The sequence below is a fragment of the Macaca thibetana genome, chromosome 7 (genome assembly GCF_024542745.1).
Source record: "Macaca thibetana thibetana isolate TM-01 chromosome 7, ASM2454274v1, whole genome shotgun sequence".
NCBI lineage: Eukaryota > Metazoa > Chordata > Mammalia > Primates > Cercopithecidae > Macaca > Macaca thibetana.
The window spans coordinates 37341251-37366456 of NC_065584.1; the positions used below are offsets into that span (position 1 = coordinate 37341251).

Here is a 25206-nt window from a genome sequence, read left to right on the forward strand (position 1 = left end):
CACACTGGGAATTTAAAATATGATTAATATGCTAAGAACTCTGATGGAAAAAGTGTACAACATGCAAGAACAAATGGGCAATAAAAGCAAAGAAGTGGAGAATTAAAAGGAAATTCTTGCATTAAAAAACTAACAAGTGAACAGTGCCTTTGATGAGGTCATCAACAGAGTGAACAGAACTGAAGAAAGAGGGAGAAAAGTACATATAGTATGTTAACACTAATCAAAAGAAAGTTTGAGTAGTTGTATTAATCTCAGACAAATCAGACTTCAGAGCACTGAAAATCATGGAAGAAGAGAGGCATTACATAATGATAAAGGGGACCTATTCTCTCCAAGAAGACAAAATTCTTAATGTATATACACCGAACAAAGCAGCAAAATACATGAGCAAAAACTGGTAGAGATGCAAATATATGAGAAATATATGAATAGACTTAAAGAGACTTAATCAATCCTCTTATCAGCAATTGACAAATCAAGTAGGCAGAAAATCATTGAGGACATAGTTGAAGCGCACCATCAATCAGCTGTATCTAATTGACATCTAAAGCGTACTCCACAACAACAGAATAGGCATTCTTTTCAAGTTCAAAAACATTCATCAAGACAGACAACCACATAACACACCTCAACAGATTTGAAAGAATAAAAATCATACAAAGTATGCCCTCAGACTGTTATGGAATTAAACTAGAAATCAATGACAGAAAGATAGCTAGAAAATTCCAAAGTACTCGTAGATTAAACAACACTCCTCTAAATAACACATGTGTAATGAAATGTAAAGAAATTAAAGATATTTTGCACTAAATGAAATAGAAAATAAACCTTACCAAATCTGTTGGATGCAGCAAAAGAGGTGCTTTGAAGGAAGTTTATAGAATTGAATGTGTTTAATAGAAAAAAGAATATATACATTAGAGATAGGGTCTTGCTCTGTTACCTAGGCTGGAGTACAATGCCACAATCATAGCTCACTGTAGTTTCAAACTCCTTGGCTCAAGCAATCCTCCTGCTTATCCTCACTGGTCATTACAGAAATGCAAATCAAAACCACAATGAGATACCATCTCACGCCAGTTAGAATGGCGATCATTAAAAAGTTAGGAAACTATAGATGCTGGGAACATCACACACCAGAGCCTGTTGGGGGGTGGAGGGCTAGGGGAAGGATAGCATTAGGAGAAATACCTAAAGTAGACGATGGGTTGACAGGTGCAGCAAACCACCATGGCATGTGTATACCTATGTAACAAACCTGACAAAAACAAGCAATGTGGAAAGGATTCCTTATTTAATAAATAGTGTTGGGAAAACTGGCTAGCCATATGCAGAAAACAAACCCCTTTCTTACACTTTATACAAAAATTAAGTTAGGATGGATTAAAGACTTAAATGTAAGACCTAAAACCATAAAAACCCTAGAAGAAAACCTAGGCAATACCATTCACGTATAGGCATGGGCAAAGATTTCATGTCTAAAATACCAAAAGCAATGGCAACAAAAGCCAAAATTGACAAATGGGATCTAATCAAACTAAAGAGCTTCTGCACCACAAAAGAAACGATCATCAGAGTGAACAGGCAACCTACAGAATGGGAGAATATTTTTGCAATCTATCCATCTGACAAAGGGCTAATATCCAGAATCTACAAAGAACTTAAATTTACAAGAAAAAAACAACTCCATCAAAAAGTGGGCAAAGGATATGAACAGACACTTCTCAAAAGAAGACATTTATCCAGCCAACAAACGTGAAAAAAACCTTGTCATCACTGGTCATTAGAGAAATGCAAATCAAAACCACAATGAAACACCATCTCAACACCAGTTAGAATGGCGATCATTAAAAAGTCAGGAAACTACAGATGGTGGAGAGGATGTGGAGAAATAGGAACACTTTTACACTCTTGGTGGGAGTATAAATTAGTTCAACCATTGTGGAAGACAGTGTGGCGATTCCAAGGATCTAGAACCAGAAATACCATTTGACCCAGTAATCCCATTATTGGGTATATACCCAAAGGATTATAAATCATTCTACTATGAAGACACATGCACACATATGTTTATTGTGGCACTGTTCACAATAGCGGTAGACTTGGAACCAACCCAAATGCCCATCAGTGATAGACTGGATAAAGAAAATGTGGCACATATACACCATGGAATACTATGCAGCCATAAAAAGGGATGAGTTGATGTCCTTTGCAGGGACATGGATGAAGCTGGGAACCATCATTCTCAGCAAACTAACACAGGGACAGAAAACCACCACATGTTCTCACTCATAAGTGGGAGTTGAACAATGAGAACACATGGACACAGGGAGGAGAACATCACACACTGGGGCCTGTTGGCAGGTGGAGGGCTAGGGAAGGGATAGCATTAGGACAAATACCTAATGTAGACGACGGGTTGATAGGTGCAGCAAACCACCATGGCACATGTATACCTATGTAACAAACCTGCACATTCTGCAGAACTTAAAGTGTATATATGTATACTTTAAGAGTATATATACTCATATATATGACTAATATATATATATATATATTACTCTTAAAACTGTATCAAATAAGAAATAAAGACAAAATTACAACAAATATTGAAGAGTCTTTAGGATATGTTGCAAATATAAATACATATGCCACTAATCATCTCCACGTGAGCAGTTCCTCTCCAGTAAATTTACATTGCAGTAAAAAGTGATGTTTTACAGTTCTCACATATTTTTTCATCATGTTTACTGCAATACCATAAACCTTGAATAATACCATGGGACCCATGCAGAGTGCCGCTAATGATGCTCAAAGTGCCCCAAGAAGCAGGTAAAAGTCATGACATTATAATAAAAAGCTGAAATGCTTGATATGTACCATAGATTGAGGTCTGCAGCTGCAGTTGCCCACAATTTCAAGATACATGACTCCAGCATAAGGGCCTTTGTAAAAAGAAAAGAAAAGAAAAAGAAAAAAAGAAAAGAAAATTTGTGAAGTCATCACTGCAGCTATGCCAGCAGATGTGAAAACCTTACACTTTTTGCAAACTGTCTTTTTATCTCATTTTGAAAATGCAGCTTTTATGTGGGTGCCGGGTTGCTATAAGAAAGGTATACCTATAGACTCATATGAGTCAAGAGAAAGTGAAGTCATTATATGACAAAGCAAAAGGAAGGTGAAGAATCTAAAGCTGAAGAATTTAATGCCTGCAAAGGATAGTTTGATAATTTCATAAAGATGTTTGGCTTTAAAAAAAAAAAAAGAAAAGAAAAAACAGTCACTCCCAGCCTGGCCAATATGGTGAAACCCTGTCTCTACCAAAAATACAAAAATTAGCTGGACGTGGTGGTGGGCAACTGTAGTCCCAGCTACTCGGGAGGCTGAGGCAGAAGAATTGCTTGAACCCAGGTAGCAGACGTTGCAGTGAGCTGAGATCGTGCCACTGCACTCCAGCCTGGGCAACAGAGCGAGACTCCATCTCAAAAAGACAAACAAACAAAAAAAAAACAAAAAAAAAAAACACTCACTTATAAGTGTGGAAGTACACTGGGAGTTTCCTTATTTGCCACTTGACTGTCCTAATCATACTACAGCAAAGAGGTAGAGATATGAGAAATAGTGCTCCAACCCTACTGGTCAGTTTCATAAGAGGCATCAGCTTAGAACTGGGTGTTTCATGGAGTATAAAGGGTAGAACTGAGTGTTGGCATATCATTTGATTCAATGGGGCCTAAAAAGCAGGGCAGTTGGGAAACTGGGAGTTTATATAGACGTAGTCAAATTGTCGCCTTCGTCTGGACTTCATTTTCTCTTAACTGTACAATAGAAGGTGGGGTAGTAAACACCTATAGGAGTGGCATTAGGATATCGTAAGACTGTAAGCACAAGGGCAGGGAATGTTTCTTTGAAATGTTCTGCCTCATTTCTCCTCCTCTCCTCTCTCTCTACCACAACAGCAAAGCTGAGCTGGCCTGATGTGGAAGGTATTTTTATTGGGCTTTCCAAGATTCTGGTAATGTATTAACCTTTCAGTGTAAGATGTGGATTTCTTTTGCCTTTGAAAGTCCATGAGAACATTTAAATTTACGATGCAGTTAATTGGTTGTTTTCTACCACTGTCTTTGAGTTGCCCACCCTAAAAAAATTTACTCCAACACAAAGTATTAGTAATAAATGTAACATTTACTAATAATTTCATAGGGAAGAGAGGAGATGGTTTATACTGTACCACACAAGAAGTAACTCAAGAAATCCCCCTATTGGCTGGATGTGGTGGCTCACACCTCTAATCTAGCACTTTGGGAGGCTGAAGCGGGTGAATGACTTGAGGTCAGGAGTTCAAGACCAGCCTGGCCAACACAGTGAAATCCCGTCTCTACTAAAAATACAAATTAGCGCTCACGCCTATAATCCCAACACTTTGGGAGGCCAAGGCGGGCAGATCGCCTGTGGTCAGAAGTTCGAGACCAACCTGGCTAACGTGGTGAAACCCTGTCTCTACTAAAAGTGTAAAAATTAGCTGGGCGTGGTGGTAGGCGGGTGCCTGTAATCCCAGCTACTTGGGAGGCTAAGGCAGGAGAATCGCTTGAACCTGGGAGGTGGAGGTTGCAGTCAGCCAAGATGACACCATTTCACTCCAGCTTGGGCAACAAGAGCAAGACTTTGTCTCAGAAAACAAAACAAAACAAAACCATAGTCAGGTTTGGTGGTGGGCACTGCAGAGGCTGAGGCAGGAGAATCGCTTGAACCTGGGAGGCGGAGGCTGTGGTGAGCCAAGATTGCCCCACTGCACTCCAGCCTGGGTGACACAGCAAGACTCTGTCTCAAAAAAAAAAGAAAAGAAAACATTCTTATCAAAATGTCACACCTAAAATAATATTTTAATAACATTACTCAGTAGCCCATTCAATTAGTAGCAATAAATTCTGTGTGGGTGGAAGGAGCTATCTAAATAATATTTTTATACATCTCTTTTCTGCCAACAGTGAAGTTCAGTGGAAAACCATGCAAACTGGTAGCCCTGAATTGGACTCTGGACTTTGTCACTTACAAACTGTGTAATCTTACACAAATTACATAACCTCTTTGAGTTCCAGTTGCCTCATCTGCAAACTGCAGTTTTGTGACTGTGTCAACAGTTGTGTGACTGAGTGAGGTATGCATGGAACTCACTGAAGAGACAGGAAAGAAAAGATAGTTAATAAAGAAGTAGTTATTGATCAGTACAAGGAAAATAGTCTGCTTATAGATGATAGATTGTTCTACAAGCATTGCTTCATATAATACAATTTTTAAAAAAAATTTTCTGGTTTTCTGCCTTTTGAAACTTAAACAATGTTTAGCCTACTGTAATCATTACTAGAATAATAGAAGGAGAGTGGACAAAAGGTTTCTGAAATAGGACTTTCAGTTGGATGACATTTGTATGCATTCCTTTTGTGAGAGTGGAGACCAGATTTTGAGGATGGACTTTGGTCTATGATACTCCCAACGGAAATGATCCTGGTCTGGGCAAGCCTTCAGGAGTCACTGTTCACTCCACAAGACGGTGCACAAAGACCACACAATACAGAGTTTTGAAGCCAGAACTCTTAGATGATGTCCAACTTTCGCTAGGGCCTTGTCCTCCGCAGGGAGTCCCATAATCAAGAATCCTGATTTGCTCTCTCTGCATTTTCCCTTTAGATGCTGTGAGGCCAGAAGATTCCTGGCTGGATGAATTGGCTACTCCAGCTACTGTATCCTCTTTGTGCAGAGCTGCCTCCCTCAGGGGTGTCTGATGCCTGTGGTCCAGCAGAGCCTCACAAACCCTGGACCCCAAAGGAACTGCTCAGGAACCCTGAGGAACTGCTAACCACCTGTGTCTGAGCTGGGCTCTTCTGTCTTCTTTCAGCTATTTCCTCCTGCCTTCATCCTTTTTGCTCAGTTTTCTCCGATTCCTTCTCAGCTCCCTTTTCCTTACCCAGGTATATCAACCACAAGAAACCAGGGCTCCCCTGCATCAGATGTCTCTAGGCAGTAATAATAAAATCCTCCTGCTGGTCCCTTGGACTGCCTCCTTCACAGACATACTGATACAAAACACACACACACACACACACCAGCTACAAATCCTCCTGCTGGTCCCTTGGACTGCCTCCTTCACAGAAATACTGACACAAAGACACAAACATATACACACACGCACACACACATACACACACGTGCGTGCTAATCCCTCCACGGTGGCCGGTGCGTGGGAAGGGGCCACCTGGGACAGCAGCCCTGGGAGGCAGCTGTGAGGCCTGACCTCAGCATAAGTCTCAAGTCTGTGCCACACCTGAAAGGGGCATATTTACTCCCATGACCGAGGATACAATGTCAAATAGCATTGCCCCAGACCTGGGCAGTCTCTTTGGGGCCAAAGTTCTCCTCAGGTGCTGGGAAAACAAGGTAAGAAACTCCAAAGCCAACGCTGGCCACTGTGTGTGAGAAGATGCCCAGCTTCCAGAAATCCTAGCACTCTGCTGGCAAAGGCCCCGCAGTAGGATTCTTCCAGGCTTGTTTGATGATTTTCATGGCAGGGAGTCTAGGCGAGCAGACTAATTCAATTGTTGTATAACTGTTTAAACACACAGAAAAAAGAATCTTGACAAAACCCTCTTAGTTGGACTTCACAACACTGTGAAGCACAAACTGCCCCAAGGGCAGCGTTGTCTGCCCCACCTGCTAGATTCCCCTTCCCATCTCATCAAGGCGGGGCAAAAACCACTACAGTTGTCACCTCTCTTCTCTCCCTTTGGTATGCTGTATTAATTGCTTTTAACGGGAGCTTTCTCTGAAGTTCGGATATGTGAAGGTCCAAGAGGCCTGTACTATACCATTCCTTGAGCTCAGGACACAGTTCCTGATGTGGCTCAGAAAATATACTAGACCCTCAGTTTGCTAGGAAAAAAAATCTAGGTTATCAATTTCCCCCAGATAATAATCTCAGTTTTTCCTACAACAGATACAGGGCCTATTTTTATTAAAGAATGAGAATTACAAAATGGGAAATTGAGAAAGAAACTTAGAGATCACCCATCCTAGACCAAGGGTCTCACTTTACAGAAGGCAAAGATGAGGCCAGAAAAGAGAGGTGACTTGCCTGAGGTCACACAGCTGGTTGGTGGAAGATTCTGGGCTGAAATCCAGTTACCCTGATTACCAGGTGAAGACAGTCCCATTCACCTCAGTTTAAAGCGTTGTGTAGAAGCCAGTTAATTTTTTTCCAATAAAGTCTGCATGTCTCTATTTGTGAATGTGGGTGAGAATACGAGGCCCTAGAAGAGGTACAATATCTCTGGAATTTACCAATGCTTGGCAGGTGGCAGGTACATGCTAAGAAAATATTTATTGAATGAATGGATGGGACCTGTGGGAACGCAGAGAAAGGGAGTGGATATATGCCTAATATTACCCATGATTCAAGACTCAACAAAAGCAGACAAATCAGGGACATACAGATATCAGGAGTATGTTTTTCCACTGGGTATGAAGCCTGAGTGAGAGAAGGGAGTATCTATTTATAAGTGATGTCTGAAAGCATCAGGTGTGCTGAGTCCAGTCTGTGATCCCAGGATTGGACTTAACTTCCTTGGGCTCCATTTCCTAATCTTCCTTAACATTAAGTAACTAGAGTGTATCTCCCAGATTGTCCCAGATCTATGTCAGGCCACAGGCCTCAAGGAGGGAATGGATTTCATAGGAAAGTCATCTTACCTTGCGATGGTGTGCTCTTTGGGTGGTAGGTCCCCGTAGTGGATAGAAGGCCAGCATTTCCACCTCTTAGCCTCTAACACATCTACTCCCAATCCCAAGCTTCATTTCTCCCTTTCCTTTGTTCACAAGAGTTCATTCTCTGGACTGATAACTTGGAAGAGAGATGCAGGATTCAGGTTTGAATTGCTTGTATCTCATGAAACAATCTTGGTATAACAAGTGAACTATTTAAATTCTTAGCACCTATCTGGCCATTTATTTCATTTCATATACCAGTCCATATCCGGTAACAAAGTATTGAAATCCTGTAAATGAGTCTCTGGTCTCACATTTTGTCTGATCTTTCATGTTTAGGATGGTTTATTCCTAGACGCGTAGGTCCTGAGTTATGAGGAAAGCTCATTTTCAGCAGGTTGTGAAGTCTCATATCCTATGAAGAGAAAATAGGGGGAGCAAGGGAGAAAAACAACATCAGACTAAAGAACAATCCTGAGAAATCAATATAGGCCACATTACTATGAAGTCCACATATCAGTAGGCAGGTATGAAAGTGGCTTAGGTATGTAAACAGGTTGCTGTTATTTTCTTCTGAAATTTAGTTGTCTAGCTTCAGTTCACAGGGCTTTACAAAAGCACAACTTAGTTTTTGGTGGTTCCAAATTAGGAAAAATGGGGGAAAAAAAGAAGGAAAAAGATTGAAAACATTATTTTGCAGGCTTATAGCCAAGAAAAATTAGAATTCAGTCCAAACTGTAGAAAATAATAAAAACTGAAAAAACATTAGGCAAGACTAGAACCTAAAAACAGGTGTTGTATTCGTCAATTTTCATGCTGCTGATAAAAACATACCCAAGACTGGGTAATTTATAAAGAAAAAGAGGTTTAATGAACTCACAGTTTCACGTGGCTGGGGAAGCCTCACAATCATGGCAGAAGGCAAAAGGCATGTCCTACATGGCAGCAGACAAGAGAAAATGAGAACCAAACAAAAGGGGTTTCCTCTTATAAAACTATCATGCGACTTATTCACTACCACGAGAACAGTATGGGGGAAACTGCCCCCCCCCACCATGATTCAATTATCTCCCACCAGGTCCCTCCCACAACATGTGGGAATTATGGGAGCTACAATTCAAAATGAGATTTGGATGGGGACACAGCCAAACCGTACTAAGTGTACTACAGGTTTTGAAACATAATTTTTCTCTCCAGTTTTCCTTTTTGTTGAATGGAGTCTTGCTCTATCGTCCAGGCTGAAGTACAGTGGCACAATCTCGGCTCACTGCAAGCTCCGCCTCCTGGGTTCATGCCATTCTCCTGCCTCAGCCTCCCGAGTAGCTGGGACTACAGGCACCCACCACCACGCCCAGCTAATTTTTTGTATTTTTTTTTTTTTTTTGAGGTGGAGTCTCGCTCTGTCGCCCAGGCTGGAGTGCAGTGGCCGGATCTCAGCTCACTGCAAGCTCCGCCTCCCGGGTTCCCGCCATTCTCCTGCCTCAGCCTCCCGAGTAGCTGGGACTACAGGCGCCGCCACCACGCCCGGCTAATTTTTTTGTATTTTTAGTGGAGACGGGGTTTCATTGTGTTAGCCAAGATGGTCTTGATCTCCTGACCTCATGATCCACCTGTCTCAGGCTCCCAAAGTGCTAGGATTATAGGCGTGAGCCACCGCGCCTGGCCTAGTTTTCCATTTTTACAAAAGACAAATCATGGTAGGACTGATTTGCTTTATTATACTTGGATTGATTTTTTATATATAGTGTAGCAAGAATAATAATTATTTTTTACATAGGCTTTTAAATTGGATTTCATGGAATTTTGTTCCATAGAAGGAATCTCACATAAGAATTTTTTAAAGCTGAGCCATGCCGTGGATTTGGACCATTAAATACCTATGAGTTGGGTGAATTCCTCTCCTCTTCAGGTTCCAAGATAAACTTGGGGCTCCTGAGCCTGTCAGAAAGTGACATTCTTTACTTACCACAGGTCAGGAACCCTATACAGGGACTGTGCAGACAAAGGTATGAAGCCAGTTTTTCCAAGGGGCTTATATTGGCTCCATAAGTCAAGTTTGATTCCTTAAAGGAAAGCACACCATTCCAGTCAAAGCCTTGGTAAAATAACCAGTTTCTCCAATTGTGTCCTGTTACAAATGAAAACAGATTCTTATTGTACTTATGCAAATAACTATTATCATAAATTAAGAATACTCACACACCGGGTACGGTGGCTCATGCCTGTAATCCCAGCACTTTGGGAGGCTGAGGCAGGTGGATCACAAGGTCAGGAGTTTGAGACCAGCCTGGCCAATATGGTGAAACCCCATCTCTACCAAAAAATATAAAAATTAGCCAGGCATGGTGGTGGGTGCCTGTAGTCCCAGCTATTCGGGAGGCGGAGGCAGGAGAATTGCTTGAACCTGAGAGGTGAAGGTTGCTGTGAGCTGAGATCGTGTCATTGCACTCCAGCCTGAGCAACAGAGTGAGACTTTGTCTCAAAAAAAAAAGAAAAAAAAAGAATACTTACAAATCATTTCCAAATTATGTAGAAATCAGGTAAAGAGAAACAAAACGCTCCAAATTTTGTTCAAAGGAATATACTTTACTCAATTGTTAAAAGTTGTAAATAGCTTAAAAGTCTTCTTGACTCTGAAAAACAAAACAAAGGATCAGCAACGTTTTAAGCAAAAAGTTAAAAAGATTACTTTAGACTTCTATTAGTTTAGTCCATGCAGTTAATTCCTATTCTGCTTGATATTCAGGAGCGTTTCAGCTCTCCATGAGCCCTGAAAGTTTTCCCTCTATTCTGATGTCACAATCTCCAAAGTTATCAGAAACCTGCATTCAAGAGTACCTTACAGTTTTATAGCTGATTATAAAACCACCTTCTAAAGAGGACCAAAACAAGACAACAAGGGCAGCCATAGTCAAAGACACAATTGACAAAGAAATTTGTTACCTCTGTGTCACACAATAATTTAACATAACAATTATAGTTATTACAGATAACATACACTGAGTCATATCAGAATAACAGGAGTTTCCCATAATTTTGGAACACATACCAGTAACATATTTATTCAAATACAGCCCAAAGAAAAACCAAACACCATTTCATATTTGACAATGATTCCTGTGTAATTTCTATATCAAATAAGCCAAACATATCTTTTTTGACTTTAGGGATCCTATTAATAATATCTTAAAGGATTAATTAGGTCAGAAAAGACATAATTTATAATTTGATTTTGGAAAGTTTGTCAAATATCAAAGGTTTAAAATACTTGATACCAGGCCAGGCATGGTGGCTCATTCCTGTAATCCCAGCACTTGGGGAGGCCAAGGTGGGTGGGTCTCCTGAGGTCAGGAGTTTGAGACCAGCCTAGCCAACATGGTGAAACCCCATCTCCACTAAAAATACAAAAATTAGCTGAGTGTGTTGGTGCACATCTGTAGTCCCAGCTACTTGGGAGGCTGAGGCAGGAGAATCACTTGAACCCAGGAGGCAGAGGTTGCAGTGAGCCGAGATCGTGCCATTGCACTCCAGCCTGGGTAACACAGCAAGACTCCATTTTAAAAAGTAATAATAATAAAAACAAATAAATAAAACATTTGATATCACAAAATGAGATTACAGGCCATTGTAAAGTAAGTCATTCATTTAACCAAATTGATAGAGATTTCAAAAAAAGAGAAAACCTTCATTCTTTGAGAGAGAAGACTTAATTTTCCAAACAGTAAGCCCAAATAAAAACAGCATGAAGTCAATTAAATTTGTTTTTCAAATTTTACCCATATGCTAGTCTTGCATCAGTGTGACTTTGACATTAATGGTTAATTTGTAGAGAAACTGAACTAACTTTATCTCTTAAAATCAGCCCTCACAATCTCACATGCCCAACTCTTCCACGATAGTCCCTGGGCCTTGTGGAGCTGAATGGCTTTAATTTCTGGCCCTGTGTCTCAGCAATGAAGTTTATTTTGATTGGCATCTTCTATGGGGCCTGAAGATGAGGCTTTAATTGCTGTCAATGTTTAAGATTTAGCAAGGGATGGCCAAATATGAACAGCTCCAGTCTACAGCACTTAGGGTGAGTGACGCAGAAGAAGGGTGATTTCTGCATTTCCAACTGAGGTACTGGGTTCATCTCACTGGGACTTGTTAGACAGTGGGTGTAGCCCACATGAGTGTGAGTCAAAGCAGGTTGGAGCATCACCTCTCCTGGGAAGTGCAAGGGGTTGGGGAATTCCCTTTCCTAGCCAAGGGAAGCCATGACAGGTGGTACCTGGAAAATCGGGACACTCCCACCCTAATACTATGCTTTTCCAATGGTTTTAGCAAGTGGCACACTAGGAGATTATATCCCATGCCTGGCTTGGAGGGTCCCATGCCCACAGAGGCTTGCTCACTGCTAGCACAGCAGTCCGAGATTGAACTGCAAGGCAGCAGTGAGGCTGGGGGAGGGGTGTCTGCCATTGCTGAGGCTGGACTAGGTAAACAAAGTGGCTGGGAAGCTCAAACTGGGTGGAGCCCACTGCAGCTCAAGGAGGCCTGCCTGCCTCTGTAGACTCCACCTTTGGGGACAGGACACAGCTGAAAAAAAGGCAGCAGAAACTTCTGCAGATTTTAATGTCCCTGTCTGACAGCTTTGAAGAGAGTAGTGGTTCTCCCAGTGTGGAGTTTCAGATCTGAGAACAGAAAGACTGCCTCCTCAAGTGGGTCCCTGACCCCCAAGTAGCCTAACTGGGAGACACCTCCCAGTAGAGGCCAACTGACACCTCATACAGCCAGGTGCCCCTCTGAGATGAAGCTTCCAGAGGAAGGATCAGGCAACAACATTTGCTGTTCTGCAATATTTGCTGTTCTGCAGCCTCTGCTGGTGATACCCAGGTAAATAGGGTCTGGACTGGACCTCCAGCAAACTCCAACAGATCTGCAACTGAGGGTCCTGACTGGTAGAAGGAAAACTAACAAACACAAAGGAATAGGATCAACATCAACAAAAAGGACATCCACACCAAAACCGCATCTATAGGTCACCATCATCAAAGAACAAAGATAGATAAAACCACAAAGATGGGGAGAAACCAGAGCAGAAAAGCTGAAAATTCTGAAAATCAGAGTGCCTGTTCTCCTCCAAAGGAGCGTAGCTCCTCACCAGCAATGGAACAAAGCTGGATGGAAAATGACTTTGATGAGTTGACAGAAGTAGGCTTCAAAAGATTAGTAATAACAAAGGAGGATGTTTAAACCTATTGCAAAGAAGATAAACACCTTGAAAAAAGATTAGATGATTGGCTAACTAGAATAAACAGTGTAGCGAAGACCTTAAATGACCTGATGGAACTGAAAACCATGGCACGAGAACATGACGCATGCACAAGCTTCAGCAGCTGATTTGATCAAGTGGAAGAAAGGGTATCAGTGATTGAAGATCAAATGAATGAAATGAAGTGAGGAGAGAAGTTTAGAGAACAAAGAGTTAAAAGAAATGAACAAAGCCTCCAAGAAATATGAGACTATGTGAAAAGACCAATCTACGTCTGATTGGTCTACCTGAAAGTGACGGGGAGAATGGAACCAAGTTGGAAAACACTCTTCAGGAATTTATCCAGAAGAACTTACTCAACCTAGCAAGGCAGGACAACATTCAAATTCAGGAAATACAGAGAACGCCACAGAGATACTCCTCGAGAAGAGCAACCCCAAGACACATAATCGTCAGATTCACCAAGGTTGAAATGAAGGAAAAAATGTTAAGAGCAGCCAGAGAGAAAGGTTGGGTTACCCACAAAGGGAAGCCCCATCAGACTAACAGCGGGTATTTCAGCAGAAACTATACAAGCCAGAAGAGAGTGGGGACCAATATTCAACATTCTTAAAGAAAAGAATTTTCAACCCAGAATTGCATATCCAGCCAAACTAAGCTTTATAAGTGAAGGAGAAACAAAATCCTTTACAGACAAGCAAATGCTGAGAGATTTTGTCACCACCAGGCCTGCCTTACAAGAGCTACTAAAGGAAGCACTAAACATGGAAAGGAACAACCGGTACCAGCCACTGCAAAAACATGCCAAATTGTAAAGACCATTGATGCTAGGAAGAAACTGCATCAACTAATGAGCAAAGTAACCAGCTAACATCATAATGACGGGATCAAATTCATACATAAAAATATTAACCTTAAATGTATATGGGCTAAATGCCCCAATTAAAAGACACAGACTGGCAAATTAGATAGAGTCAAGACCCATCAGTGTGCTGTATTCAGGAGACCCATGTCATGTGCAGAGACACACACAGGCTCAAAACAAAGGGATGGAGGAAGATCTACCAAGCAAATGGAAAACAAAAGGAAAGCAGGGGTGCAATCCTAGTCTCTAATAAAAGAGACTTGAAACCAACAAACATCAGAAGAGACAAAGAAGGCCATTACATAATGGTAAAGGGATCAATTCAACAAGAAGAGCTAACTATCCTAAATACATATACACCCAATACAGGAGCACCCAGCTTCATAAAGCAAGTCCTTAGAGACCTACAAAGAAACTTAGACTCCCACACAATAAGGGAGACTTTAACACCCCACTGTCAACATTAGACAGATCAACAAGACAGAAAATTAACAAGGATATCTAGGACTTGAACTCAGCTCTGCACCAAGCAGACCTAATAGACTTCTACAGAACTCTCCACCCCAAATCAGCAGAATATACATTCTTTTCAGCACCACATCGCACTTATTCCAAAATTGACCACATAGTTGGAGGTAAAGCACTCCTCAACAAATGTAAAAGAATGGAAATTATAACAAACTGTCTCTCAGACCACAGTGCAATCAAATTAGAACTCAGGATTAAGAAACTCACTCAAAACCACACGACTACATGGAAACTGAACAACCTGCTCCTAAATGACTACTGGGTACATAATGAAATGAAGGCAGAAATAAAGATGTTCTTTGAAACAAATGAGAAGAAAGACACAACATACCAGAATCTCTGGGACACATTTAAAGCAGTGTGTAGAGGGAAATTTATAGCACTAAATGCCCACAAGAGAAAGCAGGAAAGATCTAAAATCAACATTTCAATATCACAATTAAAAGAACTAGAGAGGCAAGAGCAAACACATTCCAAAGCTAGCAGAAAGCAAGAAATAAGTAAGATCAAAGCAGAATAGAAGGAGATAGAGACACAAAAAACCCTTCAAAAAAATTCATGAATCCGGGAGCTGGCTTTTTGAAAAGATCGACAAAATTGATACACTGCTAGCAAGACTAATAAAGAAGAAAAAACAGAAGAATCCAATAAACGCAATAAAAAATGATAAAGGGGATATCACCACAAATCCTACAGAAATAAAAACTACCATCAGAGGATACTATAAACACCTCTATGCAAATAAACTAGAAAATCTAGAAGAAATGGATAAATTCCTGGACACATATACTCTCCCAAGACTAAACCAGGAAGAAGTTGAATCCCTGAAAAGACCAATAACAGGCTCTGAAATTGAGGCAATAATTAATAGCCTACCAACCAAAAGAAGTCCAGAACCAGATGGATTCACATCTGAATTCTACCAGAGGTACAAAGAGAAGTTGGTACCATTCCTTCTGGAACTATACCAATCAATACAAAACGAGGGAATTCTCCCTAACTCATTTTACGAGGCCAGCATCATCCTGATACCAAAGCCTGGCTGAGACACAACAAAAAAAGAGAATTTTAGACCAATATCCCTGATGAACATCGATGCAAAAATCCTCAATAAAATACTGGCAAATCAAATCCAGCAGCACATCAAAAAGCTTATCCACCATGATCAAGTGGGCTCCATCCCTGGGATGCAAGGCTGCTTCAACATATGCAAATCAATAAACATAATCCATCATATAAACAGAACCAAAGACAAAAACCACATGATTATCTCAATAGATGCAGAAAAGGCCTTTGACAAAATTCAACAGACCTTCATGCTAAAAATTCTCAATAAATTAGGTATTGATGGGATGGATGTATCTCAAAATAATAAGGGCTATTTATGACAGGCACACAGCCAATATCATACCGAATGGGCAAAAACTGGAAGCATTCCCTTTGAAAACTGGCACAAGACAGGGATGCCCTCTCTCACCACTCCTATTCAACATAGTGTTGGAAGTTCTGGCCAGGGCAATCAGGTAGGAGAAAGAAATAAAGGGTATTCGATTAGGAAAAGAGGAAACCAAATTGTCCCTAATTGCAGATGACATAATTGTATATTTAGAAAACCCCATCATCTCAGCCAAAAATCTCCTTAAGCTGATAAGCAACTTCAGCAAAGTCTCAGGACACAAAACCAATGTGCAAAAATCATAAGCATTCCTATACACCAATAACAGACAAACAGAGAGCCAAATCATGAGTGAACTCCCATTCACAACTATTTCAAAAAAAAATAAAATACCTAGGAATCCAACTTACAAGGGATGTGAAGGACCTCTTCAAGGAGAATTACAAACCACTGCTCAACAAAATAAAAGAGGACACAAATGGAAGAACATTCCATGCTCATGGAAAGGAAGGATCAATATAATGAAAATGGCCATACTGCCCAAGATAATTTAAAGATTCAATGCCATCCCCATCAAGCTACTAATGACTTTCTTCACAGAATTGGAAAAAACTACTTTAAAGTTCATATGGAATCAAAAAAGAGCCCGCATTGCCAAGACAATCCTAAGCCAAAAGAACAAAGCTGGAGGCATCACGCTACCTGACATCAAACTATACTACAAGTCTACAGTAACCAAAACAGAATGGTACTGGTACCAAAACAGAGATGTAGACCAATGGAACAGAACAGAGCCCTCAGAAATAATACCACACATCTACAACCATCTGATCTTTGACAAACCTCACAAAAACAAGAAATGGGGAAAGGATTCCCTATTTAATAAATGCTGCTGGGAAAACTGGCTAGCCATATGTAGAAAGCTGAACCTGGATCCCTTCCTTACAGCTTATACAAAAATTAATTCAAGATGGATTAAAGACTTAATGTTAGACCTCAAACCATAAAAACCCTAGAAGGAAGCCTAGGCAATACCATTCAGGACATAGGCATGGGCAAGGACTTCATGACTAAAAAAAGCAATGGCAACAAAAGCCAAAATTCAGAAATGGGATCTAATTAAACTAAAGAGCTTCTGCACAGCAAAAGAAACTACCATCCAAGTGAACAGGCAACCTACAGAATGGGAGAAAATTTTTGCAATCTACCCATCTGACAAAGGGCTAATATCCAGAATCTACAAAGAACTTAAACAAATTTACAAGAAAAATCAAACAACCCTATCAAAAAGTGGGCAAAGGATATGAACAGACACTTCTCAAAAGAAGACATTTATGCAGCCAACAGAGACATGAAAATATGCTAATCATCACTGGCCATCAGAAAAATGCCAATCAAAACCACAATGAGATACCATCTCACACCAGTTAGAATGGTGATCATTAAAAAGTCAGGAAACAACAGGTGCTGGAGAGGATGTGGAGAAATAGGAACACTTTTACATTGTTGGTGGGACTGTAAACTAGTTCAACCATTGTGGAAGACACTGTGGCAATTCCTCAAGGATCTAGAACTAGAAATACCATTTGACCCAGCCATCCCATTACTGGGTATATACCCAAACGATTATAAATCATGCTGCTATAAAGACACATGCACACATATGTTTATTGCGGCACTATTCACAATAGCAAAGACTTGGAACCAACTCAAATGTCCATCAGTGATAGACTGGATTAAGAAAATGTGGCACATATACACCATGGAATACTATGCAGCCATAAAAAAAGGATGAGTTTATGTCCTTTGTAGGGACATGGATGAAGCTGGAAACCATCATTTAGAGCAAACTATCACAATGACAGAAAACCAAACACTGCATGTTCTCACTCATAGGTGGAAATTGAACAATGAGAACATTTGGACACAGGGTGGGGAACATCACACACCGGTGCCTGACATGGGGTGGGGTGAGGGGGGAAGGATAGCATTAGGGGAAATACCTAAGGTAAATGACGAGTTAATGGGTGCAGCACACCAACATGGCACATGTATATATATGTAACAAACCTGCACATTGTGTACATGTACCCTAGAACTTAAAGTATAATTTTAGAAAAAGGCAAAAAATAAATAAATTTAGTAAGACTTGGTGTCCTTTTTAGACCCAAGCATCAAAGCCTTGTAACTTAATGTCACAAGTACTTTAAAATCACATACAGAAGGATACATGGATGTAATAACCTCAATTTTAAAAAAATTTAATCTGTTTTTTTCCTAAGCAAACCAAAACTGTAATAATAATGATATAGGAATTATTTTAATAAGATGTAAAATCTGTTAGGCCAGTTACCAAAAGGCAAAAGAAAAGACCTTCTGCAATGTACCAAATATCATTTTGTAAGAAAACATTTCCTTTACATCTTTAAGAAAGTATTGTTAGCATCAGGCCACAACAAACAGAACTTGAAGAAAAAAAAATATGAGCTGAAAATGAGTTCAAGGAGAGTGTTATTATTTCATGCCTTTTAAAAGGGGAGAGAAAACCAAAAACAGTGAGATGCAGTAAATTGTTGAACTTTGGGTTAAAAAATTAAAATCTCTTATAATTTATTAAGAGTGAATCAATCCCTTTAGAAAATTTTATTGTTCTCATCAATTTTTTAGTGTACAAGTTTTTTTTTTACATCAAGCCCAATCTTTAGAAAGACCATTATAATTGCCCTTTACTTATAGGTAACTTGATCATATAAAAGTTTTTTTTTTAAATAAAACCTTTTATTGTGACTTACACAGACCATTAGTGACATGTTTGGACTTTCTGGTTTGTCCTGAACATTCCTCTTTCTTAAACAACCAGCCATTTTATTCTAGGTCTAAATTTACCATACAAGATTCTGTAACTGCCCAAGGGGTCCACTTTATCTGCTGCCTAGACAGAGTCAATTTATCAAGACAGGGCAATTCCAATAAAGAGTAATTCATGCAGACCTGGCTGTGCAGGAGACCAGAATTTTATTATTACTTAAATCAGTCTCCCTGAAAACTCTGGTATTGGTGTTTTTAAAGATAATTTGGTGGGGTGGGGTGTCGGGAGCAGTGAATTGGGAGTGCTGATTGTTTGGCTTGGGTATGAAATCGTAGGGAGTCCAGGCGGTTCTTATCTGCTGAGTCAGTTCCTAGGTGGGAGCCACAGAACTGGTTGGCATGTCCAGGTGGGGCCATCTGTTTGTTAAAAATGCAAAACCCTGAAAAGACATCTCAAAAGGATGATCTTAGGTTCACAATAGTTACATTACCTTCAGAGTAACTGGGGAAGTTGCAAATCTTATGACCTGTGGAGTAATGGCAGGTAATATTTAGAATTCCAGCCCCTCTCATCTTGACTTGGTGGCTGGTGGCCTTTCATTTGTTTTACAAGAACAGTTTAGCCTTTTAGGGAGGACTATTATATAAACTATACACTAAATCCCTTCCCAAAGCTAGTTTGGCCTATGCCCAGGAATAAACAAGGACAGTTTAGAGGTTAGAAGCAAGATGGGATCAGTTAGGTCTGATATCTTTCACTGTCATAATTTTCTCAGTTATGATTTTTACAAAGGTGGCTTCAATCCTTTCTCATGTAAAATTATTTCTCTTTAAGCTTTCTTACAAAAAAAATACCCCTTTATCTCTATACCTTTCTTTACATTTCTCCTATTTCCTGGTTCCTTTACCTTGTTTTATACATAACTTTTAAATAAGCTTTTAATTAGACAAAAATTGTTCACCTTTTTAAAAAGGACACTTTTTTTAGAAAGAACGTTTTCCTACAATATATTTTTATTGGAAAATACCCAAATAATGAAATATCTATCATTTAATTTAATTTTAGATTCTAAATCATGACATTTGTCTACAAGTATTTATCTCATTATATTTACCTAATTATTTAATTTTATTCATTTACCTAGATTATTTATGAAAACTATGATACTCATCATTTAAAGTTATGAAACTTGCCATTACAAAATTCTAACTGAGGCAGTGAAAAATATATGAACTAACTGACTCTATCTTGCTTCTAACCTCCAAGCTGGTCCTTATTCATTCCTGGACTTTGGGAGGAACTTAGTTTATAGTTTAGCTTTGAAACAATGGTGGTAACAGTCCTTTCCCAAAACAAATCTCCTTACTGCCTGTGGACTATACTGCCTATAGCCACAAGATTAGAAGTTATGTTAGTTTTACTAAATAATTCAAGATATAGTTATTTTCATTAAGTCAATATCAATGTCTTATTTATTAAAGATCACACAAGCAAAGATTAATCTGTATTAGGCTAGGTTTATAGTTTTGTAACCCCTGTGCCAAATTCTGACACCTTATAGTATTTGGCAGGGATAAGTATGAAACTGCTTGATTAATAAATGCAAATAAAAATGTATGCTGATAATTCTTAAGACATTCCTAATAATACTTTACCAATAATTTTAAAGCTAACTTATTTATTAATGATTTTATTTAAATCACATAAACTTGAAAAAGCATTTGACTAGTCTTTCCTTTTTCTGATAAAGTATTTAAGTGCTTTTATTTTTATTTAACCAATTAATTAGAGCTCTCATATATTTTCAGTTGTGAAATATTGTGTACACAACACATAAATACATAGATGTATTAGGCATGCTGATAGAAGTACATCTTATAGATTAATAAAGACCTTTTTCCCTCCATCTTAGACTTTCAGATTCTTGATAACCTGTTTCACAACTCAAGGCAGTTGTCAGATAAAAAGTCTTAAATTTGCATATTAAAGGAAACAACTCAGGTGAAAATCAAATAGCAAAATTTACATCATAAGGTACAGAGAGAAAAATTCTGGTGGTGCTAGAGGGAGATTAAAGATGAATGCCAAATCAAACATAAAATTATAGAAATCTATAATAGGATTGTATAAGGAGACCAATTTTATTTAGATAGGAACTATCTATTTTTTAACCAGATCTCTGAGCTCTGGGCAGAGGAATTATTTTGAGGTTAGACCATGTGATGCTTTTACAGCACACTTAAAAAAGTTTTTTTAACAAAGACATTTCAAAGTGTCTAAATTAGACCCTTCCTTAAAAACCCCAGAGTAGCCTCTGTTGCAATAGCTATTAATGAAGAAAACAAAATTCATTCAACTGAGAGGAAAAAAACTTTTGCTCAAAAATAAGGCAGGGTCTTAGGAGGACAAAAAAAAAAAAAAAACCCATGAAGGCCTTTTAAATACAAACACACACACACACACACACACACACACACATACACACAAGCTTTTAATTAAGATGACTTGTAACCATTGAGCTCCTTTAAAAAAATCTTTTAAAATTTCATTACTATATTCCAGCTAGGACAAACTGCTGCTATTTCAGCAGTACCAAGTATCAAACCAGAAAGGGTTTGATTTAGGAACCAAACCCAGGCTATCGTGGTGGAAAAAAAGAGAAGGCAGAACCTTAGCTATCAAACTGCAGTATGGGGTAATATCCATTTCAGTTTGTCCTGGCTAGCAAAAAGGTGGCCTCGTTATGTAAATAAAGCCTCTTTAGTAGTCAAAATAAAAAACCTTTCCTCTTTTTGTTTTCCTCGGTTGGCCATTTTTCTCCCCCACCATACCACCTTTTTGTGTGTGTATGGGAATTTAGCCACTTCAGAGGCCTTCTTCCCTATAATTTGGAATCTCCTTTGGATTTGACAAAGTCAGATAGAGTTGATCAAACCCAATGGGAAAAAAGACCAAAACAACAAAAAAACAGTTAAGCAAAACAAACAATGGTACAACTTAGAAGATCACTGAGTGCTCTAATGGTAAGGAGAAATTGAGACTAGCTGGTTGTTAGTCTTAAATTTAACCAAGACAAACCCTAATTCAGGTACTTACCTAGGGATGGGTCTCAGGCTGTAGACTGCTCTCTACCATCCTAGAAGCAGGGAAAAAACCTCATCTTCCCTGTCAGAAGGGAGCTCAAAGTCCATAAAGGAATTATCTGCCTTCCATCATCATGGAAACAGGAAATCTTGCCTTCCTTGTTGGAAGCAAGTAAAACTCCAAAAAAAGAGGAGTTGTATTAGTGATTTGGGGACCCAAGATTTATTTTCCTTTCACATGCTTTATTGGCAATAAAATCATTACAGATTCTGGACTGAATAAAATATTAGGACAACATTAGTCTGGCAGATCAGGAGGTTTCTATCACGGACAAATTCCAGCACAGAAGAGATGGCAAGGATTAATTAATGTGACAGCTATTAACTGAGCGATTACAATGAGCCAAGCAACAGTCTCTCATTTGGAATACAGCAATATTAAGAACAGAAAAAGATCCCTGACTTCATGGGCCTTATATTCTCATAGACAGATATAGACATTAAGCAATAAATATGTAAATAAGTAAATTCTATGGTATATTAGAAAGTGATAAGTGTTACAACAAAAACTAAAGAAAGATGATGAAATATGAGAGTTTGTAGGGGGAGGGAACGCAGGTTACAATTTTAAATAGGGTGCTCAGGGTAGGCCTCATTGAGAGGGTGGTATTTTAGCAAGCACCTGAAGAAAGTAAGCGAGGTAGCCATGTACAAAGCTGGGGCAAGTGGGCTCCAGGCAGAGGAAACAATCAGTGCAAAGGGCCTGAAATGGGAGTGTAACTGAAGGAACGTACCAGGCAAGTAGGACTGAAAGCAAATGAGTCAGGGAGAGAGATGAAGTGAGGTAGAGGGAGCAGGGGGGCACAGATGATAGGTTTTGTTGGCCATTTTAAGTCTTTTGACTTTTCTCTGAAGGGAATGGTGAGCTATTTACTGGGGAGTTTTGAGCAGAAGAATGATATAATCTGACTTACATCATACAAGTATCTCTTCGGCTCTGCCAAGTTGGGGCATGCATTTGACTTGAACCAAAGCTCCCCTTCAGATGATCTTACATTTCACATCTAGAAAAGGAAACAAACAAATGAAATATGGAGATGTGTCACAAGCAGCAAAAGAAGGAAAGTTTAAAACCAGCTAGGGGCTGCTCTGCCTATGGAGTAACCATTCTTTATTCCTTTACTTTTCTAACAAATTTGCTTTCACTAAAAACAAACAAACAAACAAACAAACGGCTAGCGAGTCAGCTATGGAGAGGTTTGTTTTGAACAATCCCATGCAGAAATTCCAGAAATGTTTCCCAACGTGTAATAAGCTTTTGTGCAGTGATTGTCCATTTTTGTGCCCTAGAAAGTGTACCTACTTCAAGAGAGCCACTCCAAGGATGTTAAACAGGCCCCACTTGGCAGAGTATAGGCTCCTCTAGTGGGCAACACAGAGCCAGAGGCCTTAACACCTCAGTTCACCTTTTTTTTTTGGCTAATTCCAGCTGCTTTTTTTCCTAAACAGGAAAGAAACTACTTTCCAACAAGCAAAATATACCTCAAAACTCATTCACAGTACCAACTTGATCAAGGCACTGGCACAGAACACTTTTATTAAAATAATCTATATCATCATTCACTCAAAGGACATTTATCAAACACTTGCCATGTGCTAGGGACTTTTCTAGATGCTGGGGATTCAAAGAGGAAGACTCCTTCCTGTCTTCATATTGCTTATACTTTAGTCAAAGCACCAATTTATACATTAAAAGTGTTTATAGACAATAAGTGCTTTTCTAGATATAGGAGTCAAAGGCTCTGAGGAGAGAGTAATTTACATTGTCTGAAGAATGGGGAAAAACGTCATGAACCGGATTTCACTACAGCTGCATTTTGAAGTTGTGGAAATTATGGTATACTCAGGAAATGTTGTCTTCTCTAGGATGGAATATGAAGTTAATGGGGGAACAGTGGCAGAAAGGCAGATCAACGTCATATAACAAAGGGTCTTAAATTCCTTGCTAAGAAAATCAGAGTGAACACTTTCAGGCAAAAGCAGAAGAATCCCATAATTATTTATATCTCTTAGGTAACTTTCAGCAGTGTCAAAGGTAGACTTGAGAATCACAATGAAGTTTCTTTCTTTTTCCTCTGTTTTGACCCTGTAAATCATGGGCATAGAGATTAGGAGTCTCTCCTCTGGAGACTCAATGGGGGGATACCCTAATAGGTGGAAAGACAAGGGATTAAAATAGATATCTTTCAGTGGCAATAGAGGAGCTGGGACAGATGAAAAGATTTCAGGGATACAGTGTGGTAAATATGTCACTTGCACTCTATATGATTGTCACCCCAAATCATAGGTGAGGCTCTGACTCCCCCTGGAAAATGGCATGTGTCTGGGCTGTTTCCTAACCTAACACTGTAGACACACGTTCATTCGGATGCCCATTAGATTACTAGATTCTTTAAGGCAGAGCTCATATCTTTTCATCTCGGTATTCCTAAAGCCTTCTAACGATAGGGCACAAGGTGGGCTGTATGTTCGTTGAATGAGTGGAAAATAGGCATTCCTAGACGAAGATGACAAGCTGTCTCTAAGTGTAAGCATTCATTGTTGTTGTTTTGTTTTTTTCTTTCTTTTTTTTTTTTTTTTTTTCGAGGTGAAGTCTCGCTCTGTCGCCCAGGTTGGACTGCAGTGGCCTGACCTCAACTCACTGCAACCTCCGCCTCCTGAGGCTGTGCCTCAGCCTCCCAAAGGGCTGAGATTACAGGCGTGCACCACCACACCCGGCTAATTTTTGTATTTTTAGTAGAGACGGAGTTTCGCCATGTTGGCCAGTCTGGTCTCGAACTCCTGACCTCAGGTAATCCACCCACCTAGGTCTCCCAGAGTGTTAGGACTTCAGGCGTGAACCACAGTGCCCGGCTTTAGTGTAAGCATTTGCATTAATGGTTCAATGATAGCAAGACAGTATGTTTTTTGATCAGGGTTCAACCTAACCTTTCCTTGCATTTTTATAAACAGCTTTTATTAATTTGCCAAACTTCCCATCTGACAAATAGCCATAGAGGCTAGAGTACTAACTTCAAAGTACCTTTTTTCCTTAGCTGATTTTATCGAGTGGTTCTGTGCCATGGAGTGTTCTGAGACGACGTTAGAAAAGGAGAAGGACCGGTTTCCATATCAATTGGATGGTGACAGGGAACCTGATTCAAGTCCCTAAATCTCAACTACACGCGGGCGTTCCGGAATGAAAACGCTGACGTTCCAATTTCCGGCTGGACCCGCAATATGTTACCGTGGATCGATTGCTTTTGCCTGGCAGATACTCCTCAGGAGAGGACCGGTCACCCATTGGCCCAGGAAGGTGGCGGGTCCGTGACGTCCTCATCTTGGCAGGTGCTTGGGCCGCTGAGATTCCGGAGGCCGCGCTGGGTCTGCCTGGCAGGTGTCCAGTCAGCCAGAGATGTAATCACTTTTGCACCCCAGGCAGTGCGCTAGACCACGATCCTGTGCTACGGA

At 39.8% G+C, this 25206-nt stretch overlaps 1 long non-coding RNA gene across 2 annotated transcripts; it reads right to left on the reverse strand.

Moving 5' to 3' along the window:
• Window positions 1-3662: 3662 nt before the first annotated feature.
• LOC126958794 (uncharacterized) lies at window positions 3663-25002 on the reverse strand. 2 transcript variants are annotated; one of them, XR_007727298.1, is made up of 6 exons: window positions 24779-25002; window positions 22671-22760; window positions 9728-10394; window positions 8642-8696; window positions 7747-8176; window positions 3663-6607 (listed from the first exon to the last, which is right to left on the reverse strand). It is a non-coding gene; the product is annotated as an uncharacterized LOC126958794 (long non-coding RNA). The 2 variants fall into 2 exon arrangements; XR_007727299.1 differs by lacking the exon at window positions 3663-6607 and adding an exon at window positions 7139-7307.
• Between the last annotated feature and the right edge of the window lie 204 nt (window positions 25003-25206).